The following is a 9,194-nucleotide window of genomic DNA, read 5'->3' on the forward strand; positions in this document are numbered from 1 at the left end:
GGGGACTTCCCTACAACCCCACTCCCTCGTCTCTCACTACCAGGTCTGGCGCAAGGGCATATCACTCCAGTAGAGATGACTAGGTTAATTTCTCAGCTAGCAAACAAGTTCATTGACTTTTGGACTTAAAATCAAATATTGGGACTTCAGCAGGGGATTCATAGGGTCAAATACTGGGTATTATGAGGTTATATTAGCAGAGCAACAGCTGCTGAATAAAAGGCAATAAAAAAAATAAAGGACTAATAATAAAAAATGTGAATACTGTGAACTAGTGTGTGCAGCTAGGTGTTTATTGTGTACATCTGTTGAAAATGTATCTGTTTCATTTGTTTAACCGTAAACGTCTATTACTCTGTAGTCCTTTATTTTGAACTGTTTCCGTCAGACAAAGGCTGTGTGTCTAAGCTAAATAACAAATTTTCCAAAATACGAAAGTGCTGAATGAATGAAAATGACAAAAATGTCAAAAGTCTTCACTTTTCTGAAGTCTCTTTGAGATAATTTAGTTTCTCCTCTGAGTACCCACTACTAATATAAAATATTGTTATTCATTCTTCTGCATTCTTCTGGCTTTTGAGGGCTGCTAGTAATTACGCTACTGGTTATTAAGGGTATGCCACTGATTATTACAAAAACAAACAAATAAACATGTTAAAGCATGAGATGGATGCCATGAACTCAAATCCAACCCAAAGTTGCATGCTGCTCTACTTTTTGGGCCAGGGGGTTGGTCCACACTTTTTGGAACAAGGCACAAAAGTGTGTTTGTTGCTCCTACTAGGCAGGGTCCTGTCTACACATTGGACTGAGTCAGTGTTAGGAGGACATTCAGTCATGTCTGAGGTGCGGGGTGGTGTTCTGCTGCTGCTGTTGGGCCTTCTGTACCTCGGGACACTTTGGCCGGTCCAGGGAGCCCTGCTGGTCTCTCGCTACGATGCTACGACGAAGGTAAACTTACTCATATTGTCTTTTTCATATTATTATATTATGTGTCCATTTGAAAATGACATCAATGTCCAAAGCTCCGTTTGCCCTGCTTCGTTGGTTCATTGGTTTTTTTACTGTAATTTACTCTTCTGCTACCTGTTTAGTTAAGTAATGTTTCTTTTGTTGTTCTGCTACCTGCATGTAGTTTAGTTGTAGTTATTCTGCGTCGTTTCATTCCTGATTTGTATGAGGACATGCTTCTCCAAAGGCCATTCTGGGTCACCTTTCCCTTTTTGATATTTATTCTCTTGGTATCTTACGTCAACATAGAATAATATGTTGATCATTTGACTACATTTCAGGAGACAGAAGGTGCCATCAGGTCCATTCAGGTATTTTCAGCTATCTCCATTTTTCCTTTTTTTCTACGTGCCGTGATTGTTTCAGATCACCCAGAAGCCTGGACCTGCAGGCTAAAAATATAAACCTTTTCTTTTCTGTTACAGAAAAGAAGTGTAGACGATGCAAAGGTAAGGGAAGACTTCTGGGATACATTTTGATATTCATGACGATTAGAGATCCACTTTTTGTTGTGTTTTGTTATGTTTGCATTTCAAGTGTCTAGGAGTCTCATTTGTTACCAATGTATGTATTTTGTTGCCCACTCTGTTCAGATGGTGGAGGTGCTCAGTGTCAAGCTACACTGTACGGTGGCTTCTCGGTTCGCTCACACAGTCATGACCTCCACTGCTTTGAACAAAGCCAACTCATCCCAGGAAATATTCTTCGAGGTGGACCTGCCCAAGACGGCCTTCATCACCAACTTCAGCATGTGAGTCTTCCACCGGACCTCACCCTTCAAAACAGTGAAAGCTTTTCGCCTCCTAACAAAAAGCACATGAGATCTTCTTTAAACCGGCCAGTCAATAGACATTACACCTGTTTCAACATTCAGTCGGTTGTTGGCAAACTGTTCAATTCATCAATATATAAAGCTTCTTATTGCACATTCTTTGGATCCAATGTGCAACACTTACAACACAACTCTTGCTGGATTCCTTTGTTTGGAAGAGGCTCAAGTAAAAGATACGCTTCCATCGACACATTGTAACAGCAATAAAAGCATTTTCTAAATCCTTTTTTTACGTTTCAACTGCCCCTTCTGTTCACAGGGAGATTGAGGGTCAGATCTATGTTGGGGTTGTGAATGAAAAGGAGCAAGCCAAGAAACAGTATGAGAAGGCTGTTTCAAGTGGACGGACAGCTGGACTGGTCAAGTAGGTGGAGATTGAACAGGCATTTACCTCGAATCATGTCACTTTGTGTTTAAAGAAACTATTCACATCTTTTCCTGTTTCATGTGGAAACTAAAGTGATTTAACTGTTTGATATCACTCATTTGGGCTAATTGGCATGATGTTACAGAGCTTCTGGAAGGAAAATGGAGAAGTTCTCTGTGTCTGTCAACATTGCAGCCAAGAGCAATGTGACCTTCATCCTGACCTATGAGGAGCTTCTTCAGAGGAAATTTGGCAAGTATGAGATCCTGACCCGAATAAACCCTAAACAGCTGGTCCAGAACTTTCAGGTGAATCCAAGTTCACAATCCCCTAAATTTTGTGGGCTCAGTAAATGTACATATTTACACAAAATATATTTGTGTGTGTGTGTGTGTGTGTGTGTGTGTGTGTGTGTGTGTGTGTGTGTGTGTGTGTGTGTGTGTGCGCGTGTGTGTGTGCAGATTGTGGCTGATATCTATGAGCCCCAGGGCATTGCCTTTGTGGATGCCCATGCAACCTTCCTTTCCAATGAACTTCTCCCCCTGGTGGAGAAAACGGTCACAGACAACAAGGTTCAGTTTGATATCTATCAGCAGGAAGTGAATTACATGGCAGACTACATTTTGTGGTCATTTGAAGCTGAAGCCCATACATCCCTCTTTCAGGCACACATCTCCTTCTCGCCCACGCTGGATCAGCAGAGGAAGTGTCCAGAGTGTGATGGGTCTCTGATCAATGGGGATTTCATCATCAAGTATGACGTGAAACGAGCGTCAAGCCTAGGAGACATTCAGGTCTGCTGTCAACAAATATATGAAACACAATGCTGACTTTAGTGGAGCAACATAGATCCGTTTAAACTGATCAATTCCACTTTTATATTGCTACCTCCAGATCGTGAACGGATACTTTGTGCATTTCTTTGCTCCTCCGGATCTTCCCCGTATCCGAAAAAATGTGATGTTTGTCATTGACAGGAGTTGGTCAATGTCAGGCACTAGGATGGTCCAGGTACAGTGACTGTGTTTGTGTTTGTGTTTGTGTGTGTATGTGTGTGTGTGTGCGTGTGTGCGTGCGTGTGTGCGTGCGTGCGTGCGTGCGTGCGTGTGTGGCATGGACAGTGATGTAGAAAAAATAACATACATTTTATTGCATTCACATACTAACTACCAGCCTTCTTGTATTCTTGCCTCCAAAGTCCCGCTTGGCAATGGAATCAATTCTCTCAGACGTCCATCCAGAGGACTACTTCGGTATCATCTTATTTGATGACAGAATTGAACCCTGGAAAGAATCCCTTACAAAAGCAACAGAGGAAAACGTGGATGAAGCCATTAAATTTGTCCGGCAAATATCTCCTAGGGGAGGTAGGTTAGCTTCTACTTGGCTAGATATCAAACTTATCCTACCAAACAACTAACCCTACCAAAGATTAATGTGAATGTACTCATGTTTCAGCCACTAACATCAATGATGCCGTAATTAAGGCCATCCACATGCTGCAAGATGACAGAAGGAACAAGAAGCTCCCAGAGAGAAGTGTGGACATGATCATTTTACTAACCGATGGAATGCCCAAATACGGGTGGGTGTACAGAGATATCAAAATACATTTGTGATGATTGAGATTTGATGTCATATGTCTCATATGTGGTCTCTCTTCATGGGTATACTTACATCCTGTCCCATCACATTGGGTCATGATTGAGCTGTCTTCTTTAATGTCTTTGTGATTGTGTAGGTGAAAGCAACCTTCAAAGGATCCAGCAGAACGTGTGCAAAGCCATCGGTGGTAATATGACCCTGTTCTGCCTGGGCTTTGGGGATGATGTGGATTACTCCTTCCTGGACGTGATGGCCAAACAGAACAATGGCGTGGCCCGCAGGATCTACGAAGCCTCCGACGCTACCCTTCAGCTGCAGGTGAGGTAACGCTAATCAGGGGCGTTGTTAGGATTTGAGGACATTCAGGGCTTTGCCCGGACCTCTGGAGGGGGGTCGGGGGGTCTCTGGACGTTAATGCCTTTATTTTGTAGTCTTTGTAATTGTGCACTCTGGCACCTTATTCAAAGTACACTCAATGTGTGCGTCAAACACTTGTTTACTTTCCAGATAATTTTGAATTGTGATTGAATAAATTTAAGTATATTTTTAGAAATATTGAGTTTAAGCAGAATAAATCATAATATATCTAAAAAAAAACATGTATTGACATTCTACTGTCATGGGTAGATGTGTTGGAGCGTCTTGGACTAGGTGGAAATCACTCAGGAGCCGACGAGAAGCATGAAAAAATATGGGATCTTTTATTTTCCCAATTTAAAGGCCCATAAGGCAATAAAATAAAACAAAAAGATAATAATTTTCACTAAACAAACTGAATGGGCTTGAGAGTCACAGAAATATCAATTCGAACTTCAGCATACTGGACCTTTAAACAAGTCACTTTGAGAGCAATAATCAGACATACGTCCTTCCACCATCAGCTCTCCCGAACCACTGACGAGCGTCAGCCTATATGGGCCTCTCCCTCCCCTACTAACTGGCGCATACCAATATGCACGTGAGACAGGGGTGTTACAAGTTCAATTACCTATACAGCTTTTAAACAGCTACAATTCTCCCCTCTATAAGCTAGAACATAAGCACGGTAAACCGTGTACTATTGCTAGATTATGGCGTAGCCAAAATATACAAAAACTGCAAAAAACATGACTACAAAAACTCGGGGACACTTCCGATTTACCCGGACGTCAATTTAAACGCCGTTGACGCGGCACAAATTCCCTAACACAAAGTCTAGACGAGACGCTGGTAAGACGAACATTTACGCTGTGTTAACATGAAACTTTTTAAACTAAATAAACAAACCTGGAATTTGACAACGACATACTTGTTGGTTATTGCAACAGAACAGGTGACGTTAATGGTAAATGGTATTAAACAGAATAAAAATAAAAAAATATCCCAATTGAGATCCTGGGCTAATCATAAAACCATCAGGGCTTTAGCCTAGGAGGATGCCCCCGGCCTAACAACAGCTATGATGCCTAGAGGTGTCTTTGTTTAACTAATGAGGTAGCGTATTTCTGGGTCAATAACGTCTTTCTACTCTCTCAGTACGGACAATCATTTCACACAGCCCGTTTCCACGTATGTGACCGCTGGATATGTGTATGAATGTGTTGCAGGGTTTCTACGATGAGGTGGCTAGCCCGCTGTTGTCAGCAGTGGACCTGCGTTACCCTGACAACGCGGTGGATTCCTTAACCCCTCATCACTTCAGTCAGCTGTTCAATGGCTCAGAGATCGTGGTGGCCGGGCGGCTGTCTGAAAACGACATGGACAACTTCCTGGTGGAAGTGTTTGCCAATGGTGGTGGGTGAAGGACAGGTGATACAGTTGGTATCTTAGGGCATAAGAGGTGCACAGTTCAGTTTGGTTTGAGCTCTTTTGGCTTTCTGCTCCACGTAGTTCGAGCAGGACTTCCAGGTGCAGGGCGAGGCTAGTGTCACCGACTGGGACGTGATCTACCCAGAGAAGGATTACATCTTTGGGGACTTCACTGAGCGCCTGTGGGCCTACCTCACCATCCAACAACTACTGGAGACCAGGTTTGAGCAGATGGAAGCCAGTTATGGTTGGAATGGATTTCCAAAACCACATTGCTCTGGGTCTACATTCTAAACCTAGGTGCAAGACTGTCTGAATTATTTGTGTTGTTTCCATTAACTAGTAAGAGTGGGCCAGCAGAGAAGAAGAGCAACGCCACGGCCAAAGCCCTGGAGATGTCCCTGAAGTACAGCTTTGTCACGCCCCTCACCTCCATGGTGGTCACCAAGCCAGAGACCGAGGATGGTCCCAGCGGGCCCCTCATAGCAGACAAGCTGACTGAGGGTAGGACAGCTGGAGAGGCAGGAAGGAGGACTCAACTGAGTTGTACACCAACATACTGACGTTGTGTCGTTATCTAGGTCCTACATGTATCTCTGTTGAATTATTCCCGCTTATTTCCACAGAACAACGGCAGCAGGCTGACAAACAGGGTATGATTTGTACCGGGTTTGTATTTGAATTGCCCTATAGCAGCTCTGAGAGTGCAGGCCTTGGAGATCCATTGCTTCTCACTGTGTATTTGTTGTTGGTCATGCGGTATAGGTGTAAGTTATCTGCACTCAGCCCCTCAATCAGGCTTCATTGGATCCAATCTTGCTCCTCATCCTACATACTTTGGTACGTATTCCATATTCATAAAATATGGCTATTGATCATTGCATGTGGTTTTAGCTTGAAATGTAGTGGGACAGGTAATTCTCCAGAATGACTTTATTTGACCAAACCAAGTCCATATATGTATATCTTCCTTTGCGTACTATTGTTGCTTCCACCTTGTCATTATACTTTTTGTTCAGTGGATGGAGATCCTCATTTCATGATCGAACTGCCAGAGAGAGAGGACGCTCTGTGCTTCAACATCAATGACTCACCTGGAACCATCTTTAACCTGGTCAAAGACCCCTCCATAGGTGAGCCTGCTTCAGTCCACACGGCACACTTGTGTTGTTCATAAAATGGGATTTCAACCTCTTGGCCATTTTAATGATTACTAAAAGAAATCTATTATCTTATCAGTATTCTCCATGAAATAGATAATTGAATTCCATGTTGCTTCTTCAGGACTTTTGGTCAATGGTCAGACCATTGGAGATAAGATGGTTGCCCCTGATGGTAAAGTCAACACCTACTTTGGCCGCCTTGGTGTTGTCCATCACTCCCTGGGGGTGAGGCTGGAGGTGACCACTGAGTACATCACTCTGTCCCAGGATGGACAAAAGGTCAAGCTGCTGTGGTCAGATCAAGCTTCCCTAAAAGGACCCAGGTAGAAACACCTAGAAACCAACGGATGTTTATGACAATGTTGCGCCTTGACTTCCGCTCTTTGCTTTTTTACTTTGTCTTCCTACCAAGTCATTCTGATTCCACCATCCACTCCATCTCCACTTTCTCTCCTAACCCCAGTGTGGATCTGCTTTTGACCAAGGACCGGAGCGTCAAGGTGACTTTAAGAGATTCTGTAAAGTTTGTGATCCTGCTCCACAAAGTGTGGAAGATGCACACCCTACCACCAGGACTACCTGGGATTCTACACTCTGGACAGCCACCTTCTCTCTCCATCCGTCCATGGTCTGCTAGGTAATGAACAACAGGGAATCAATAGCAGGAAATAGTGTCCCAGACAGGTGGTGTTTATTGATAGTAATTTACTAATGAAACTAAGAACTGGTAGAACAAAAAAAGATGTAAACTGTTTTTATTGTAAGTGAAGAATAACAGAAAGCTTTCTCCTTATTGAGATTTCCTTAAAGGGATCTAGTTTGGCACTATTTATGATGGATAGTGAGCCTACCAGTTGCTTCAGTCCAATGGGTAGGCTGGTAAACTGATCTATCCAGCATACATCTAGGTAGACCCTCCCACTTGTGATGTCACAAAGTCAGAGGGCGATAATAACATTGAAATTAAAACTAAAGTCAGATAAAAGCTGATTTTAAGGGAATCAATATAAGAATCTTTTCAATGGTGGTAAATTCTCCAGGTCAGTTCTACCATGGGATTGAGTTGAAGTTGGAGATCTACGTCCAGGAGAGGTTCCTGAGAAACCAGACGCCACCATGTATGTCAAAGGACATCAGCTCAATGTGACCAGGTACACCTGCTACCTTACATGTGTTTCACAGAACAGTGAACATCTAGATCAGAAATTTTGAGAGAAAAAATGATTTCTGTCTTTTAAAACCACCTTGTGACCTGTCTCTTGGTCTCCAGAGGTTGGCAACGGGACTTCAGGAAGGATTTTGAAGAGAGGAAAAAATGTCCCATGCTGGTTCATCCACAGTAATGGGACAGGCTCATTGATGGCAGTGCTGAAGATTACAATCGTGTCAGGCCTCTTTAAGACAGTTTGGACAAGTAGCAGACAAGCTCATCAATACTGCGGCACAGTGTAGCTCTTTCACCACACCTTTTCCAGTGTCGTATTAATAATATGCAAGTGTAATAAGCATGAGACTCTTAATGAAGTTCCAATGCTATCAAATTAATAAAGAAACCCTTGATTGATCACAGTACTACAATAGAGCACCGTAGAGATCTTTGGAGTTTTGTGAATGACCAGACAGACCCTGTCAGTTTTTATTTTCAAGCTCTAAATAGAGTAGTTAAGGAATCGATTGGCCGACTGACACATTTTTATCATAAATAAATCATTTAGGTAGTTTATCGAATATTTGTTTTACAAATGTGCTTTTTAATTTGCATTTCAATTCAAATATGAATGGATCATTATAAAGGAATCATTTCTTGCTCGAGTTTTTCTGGCTGCTTGTTGTCATAGCCACATCTGTTGTGCTGTGTGTTGCCACAACCCCTGTCTGTCTCTGTGCTCTGCCTGCCACCCTGAACTTTTCACCACCTGGCCTGCTTCGCTCGTCGTTCAAATTACACCTGGTTTCCCTGCAGTCATCGCCAGATTGTACTTCGACCCTCAGTGGTAGATATTCGTACCTGGCTCCAGTTTTCTCCACTTACTAGTCGATATTTTTCCGTTTGAAATCTCGTATCCAACCTTTTTTTCCTCCTGTCCCCACTCTGGTCTGCTCCAAATAAACCTTTTCATAACTCCACTCAAGTCCTGTCTCTGTGTTCTGCTCTTGGTTCCAGCAGCTATCGAACCCTAACACCTGTCAGATAAAGCAAGCACCTGGTCCCTGGAAAACTTACATTTTGTAGACTGAATAATAATCAAATTTTGATGTATCCACTGTGAAAATAATCGTCAGATGCAGCCCTTATCAGTGAGCTTGAAAAGTCCATCACATTAACATTGACATCACATCAAGAAATGGCCGTGAAGAAAAATATACAACAATGTCACCTCATCAAAGAAAGCTATCCTTTTTTGACCCGTTGTTGCCATCCAGCTTG

The 9,194-nt window shown here is 42.7% G+C and overlaps 1 pseudogene across 1 annotated transcript; it reads left to right on the forward strand.

Annotated features, from left to right (window-relative positions):
• The first annotated feature begins 777 nt into the window (after positions 1 to 777).
• On the forward strand, positions 778 to 8,346 carry LOC115556864 (inter-alpha-trypsin inhibitor heavy chain H3-like; annotated as a pseudogene). Its single transcript, XR_003979132.1, has 22 exons — positions 778 to 951; positions 1,293 to 1,322; positions 1,437 to 1,460; positions 1,605 to 1,762; positions 2,103 to 2,207; positions 2,356 to 2,518; positions 2,672 to 2,782; positions 2,876 to 3,004; positions 3,105 to 3,221; positions 3,409 to 3,577; positions 3,669 to 3,789; positions 3,947 to 4,133; positions 5,402 to 5,585; positions 5,659 to 5,824; positions 5,947 to 6,107; positions 6,230 to 6,256; positions 6,369 to 6,443; positions 6,623 to 6,736; positions 6,888 to 7,089; positions 7,230 to 7,403; positions 7,807 to 7,917; positions 8,037 to 8,346. The product of XR_003979132.1 is annotated as an inter-alpha-trypsin inhibitor heavy chain H3-like (transcript).
• Positions 8,347 to 9,194: the final 848 nt, after the last annotated feature.

This window comes from Gadus morhua, chromosome 13 (genome assembly GCF_902167405.1).
Source record: "Gadus morhua chromosome 13, gadMor3.0, whole genome shotgun sequence".
Taxonomy (NCBI): Eukaryota; Metazoa; Chordata; class Actinopteri; order Gadiformes; family Gadidae; genus Gadus; species Gadus morhua.